Source organism: Canis aureus, chromosome 1 (genome assembly GCF_053574225.1).
Source record: "Canis aureus isolate CA01 chromosome 1, VMU_Caureus_v.1.0, whole genome shotgun sequence".
Classification (NCBI taxonomy): Eukaryota; Metazoa; Chordata; class Mammalia; order Carnivora; family Canidae; genus Canis; species Canis aureus.
The window spans coordinates 27,377,544-27,381,230 of record NC_135611.1 but is presented as its reverse complement, the minus strand read 5'-3'; the positions used below and the strand labels follow the sequence as shown (position 1 = coordinate 27,381,230).

Genomic DNA, 3,687 nt, shown 5'->3' with positions numbered 1-3,687 from the left:
AGTCCAGTTTCAATTTAAGCACAGCAACAGCCCCACTGTCCATTTCTTTGCCCGAGCTTCCCTCGCCACGGCTTCCGAGCGCCAATGATTCCAATTCATTCTAGATTTCAACATTCATGGAGGCGGCGGGCACGGGGCACGGGGCACGGGGCACGGGGCACGACGCTGGGTTCTGGGGACAGGGATGGTGCAGTCGCCTTGAGAAGCCTGGTCCCCACGAAGTTCTAAACGCCGGTTCCCTCCGCGCTTTCCACCTCTTTCTCCTCCCTCTGCCCAGGGAGGGGATTTAAAGCCCGGTCCCCGGGGCGGGTCCTCTTTCCGTGCACCGGCGGAGGGTGCACCTGTGGAGCCCGCCCAGATCCGAAGAGCAAGGGCACATTCAACGAGGCAGCACGCAAGCTTCCCGGGGCTCGGCCACCATTTGGAGGGAAGGATGCGAGGGTAGGAAAGGAAGTTCTGCAAGCCCGCTGCGTGGGCCTCCCCTCGTGGCCGTGCCGGCTCGTAGCCCTGGGACCCTCCCCGGGTGGCTCGCACTTGGGCGGGGCAGCGCGGGGGGCGGTGCCCGGAGAAGGCCGCGACTCCAGAGGTGGTCGAGGCGGGGGCTCGCAGCTCCCAGCCTCCTTCCTTCTCCTCCCGCCTGCGGCCATCAACTCGGGGAGTAGAAAGGCCGCCAACGAAAACCCGAAAACCCGCCAACCCGCCGTCCGGTCCTCCGCCTCCGGGCCCCGGTTCCTGCCGGTCCGCCAGCCGCACCCCGCGGTCACCCTGCGCTCACCACCACCCTCGACGCCCCTGCACCCCAACCCGACGCACAGGGTCCCCACTCAGAGCCAACCCACCTTCTCCTACTGGGGTGAAGGGGTAATCTTTGCTGGGACCCTCTGCGCAAGTGGAGGGTGGCAGGGGGCGTGAGTCCGGGGGCCCAGTTTTTTTCCCCCCTTAGGGTTCACAAGGGAGCCTACAGCAGCAGGGCCCTAATCCATCCGGTCTATAACTCGTCGTCTGACGACTGAAATACGTCTCAAGGACGCAAGATGAGCGCAGACTTCGTTGCACTAAGGCCACACAAACCTTTTATTTTCTAAGGACGAGTGGTTTGATTTCCTGACTGGCATTTAAGCATTAGGAATACACACTGCCTGCCATCGTGGAGTGAATAGAAAGGTAAATGAAACCGGAGCCCAGAAAGTGCAGCCTCTTAAGAAAAAATTTCCCAAATATTTTCTTTCCCTCTGTATTCACTTCTTTTGCTTCTCTGAGACAGATCCCCAAACAGTGATTCTCAAAGTGTGGTTCCTGGACCGGCAGCATCAACTTCCCTTGGGAAATTGTTAGAAACTCTGGAGGCCAGCCCCAGATCACTTGAATCTGGAAGTGGGGTGGAGGATGAAGCCTGACAGTGGACTCCCACCAGCCATCTAGGTAATTCTGGATGGCACACACGGAAGAACCACTGGCTTACCAGTCTCCTCAGGCAGTATTTCCCACTGATCACCAAATGTAACCAGAGGTACCAGATCTTGTTTACCACTTCTTCTTTTTTTTTTTTTTTAAGAAAGAAGTCTCCGATTTGACAGTAGAAAAACCTGTAGAAGCACAATGAATTGCTTGTAAGAAGTCACACAAGCAATCAGAATGAGAGAGAGAGAGAGAGAGAGAGAAGTGGGACTTCCCCAGCTACAGTCCGGTTTTAATATCTGTCTACTCCTCCTGAGGATTTGCAGACACGTTTATCTTCCAAGCTTCTATAATCTGTTTTGGTTGTTCCCCTGGTTCTTTCTGAAAGCACCTTCTAAGATAGTTTTCATAATTAAGAGGCCACAGACAGGACACTAGCTACCCCTCACCCCATCTGACAAGCAGCAAAGGAAGTCCCCATTCTTTCTCCAGCTGCCACTTTCCTCCTTTTCAAATCAAGGTATACCAGGAACCTGGACTGGACAAAGGTAGGATGGCTTTCCCAGAACAACAGACACTGGGAAGTAGGGTGTGGTAAGTATGGGAGTGCTAGGGATCTGACTGGCCTAGGAGAAGGGCCTATTCAGAAGTGTTTAGACTGTGGATATGTGTATGAGATGTTTGGGGCCATTGCATTGCCACATCCCTGGGGCTAGTGGAAGCCATAACCAGTCACTCCCAAAGTGTTGCCTGCTCCTTTCAATGAACAACCATGGGATCCCAAGTACACCCCTGCCTAGTGGTATTGGCAGGCCTTCCTGATAGTAAGACCCCAGTGTAGTCCTTCTGGTTGCTGATCTCAGGTCTGAATTCTGGGTTCTAGATTTTTGAGAAATAGTCCCATTGGTAGAAAGCTCTAGACAAATTTGGAGAACACTGTGGAGAGGTAAAGGCATGAGGGAGAGAGAGAGAGACAGAGAGAGAGAGAGAGAGAGAGAGAAAGAGTTTGTAACCTTCAGCGTTGCGTCAAAGAAAGGTGTCTTGTTCAGGCAATAGAAAGACCATCACCTGGAGGCTCCTTGGTGGCTCAGTGGGTTAAAAGTCTGCCTTTGGCTCAGGTCATGTTCCCAGGGTCCTGGAATGAGTCTCACATGGGGCTCCCTGCTCAATGAGGAGGAGCCTGCTTCTCTTCTCCCTCTCCCCCCTCCTCATGCTCTCTCTCAAATAAAATCTTAAAAAGAAAAAAAGAAAAAAAGAAAGACCATCACCTGTTCATTATGAACACACACCCTTACACCCTTCGAGCTTCCTGCCTGAGACACTTTCAGATCCTGTCAAGCACTGGCAGCTCATCTCTGGCTATTTAGTAAAAGTAACTGATATTTACACAGATCTTTTCTTTTATAAAGTAATTACATAAATACAATCTCATTTGCATCCCACTACGGTTTTGTGTGGCAAGAGTGTATGACTATGATATGAATGAATGCATGATTAATTCATTAATTAATGTATGATAATTAATAATATGATTATTTTAATGCTTATCCCCATTTTCAGAGATGAGAAAACTGAGGATCCAGGCTCTTTCAGGGAAAAGCTAGAGGCAGAGCTAGGGTTTAACTCACATGTTCCCCATTTTATAGGCTCAGGGCTCATGCTGAAAGCAAAGGCTTCAAATTATAGGAAGGAGGCATAAGACTTAAAAAAAAAAATCCGTTTGCAGTTTGGGGTTTACAGGATGAGCAGGCAGAAATTTCTTCTCTGGGGGCCACCTGAGTTCAGTGCTCAGAATTTTGAACATTTGGTTTATAGGAACGTGAAGGGGAGCTTGGAAATTTTGCCAAACGGGAAATGCAAACAATTGAATCACTCTGGGACTCATCTCTGACTTAGATTCTGAATTGTGGAGCAGGAGGGGGTGGGGGGCACTAGCCCTGCGGTTGAAGCGACCGAACACGGGAATTTGGGGGAAGGTGGAGGTGGTCAGAGCTTGAAATGGGCCCCTAAAGGTCAAGTGGGGGTTGGGGGAATGGCCCAAAAGCCAGAGGAGACGTCCTCTGACGTCCAAACCACAGGCGGGCAGATTAGGAGTCAGCGACATTACCAACCCTCAGAGAATGGAGAATTGCACTTGGTAACGTGGGAGCCTTCACTGGCAGAGAATCAGCCCGGCACAGCGTTCACCTGTCGGGGCCAGGGTCGCCGGCTCCTTCCTAGAAGGCCGGGCCCAGGGTTCCACCCCCTAAGCAGACTTGGGGTTGGTTGGAGATGCTAGAGATGGCGAGA

General features: G+C 51.6%; 1 long non-coding RNA gene across 1 annotated transcript; it reads right to left on the bottom strand.

Annotated features, from left to right (window-relative positions):
- Positions 1–1,046: 1,046 nt before the first annotated feature.
- On the bottom strand, positions 1,047–3,101 carry LOC144311362 (uncharacterized). The gene is made up of 2 exons (XR_013376924.1): positions 2,467–3,101; positions 1,047–1,586 (listed from the first exon to the last, which is right to left on the bottom strand). It is a non-coding gene; the product is annotated as an uncharacterized LOC144311362 (long non-coding RNA).
- Between the last annotated feature and the right edge of the window lie 586 nt (positions 3,102–3,687).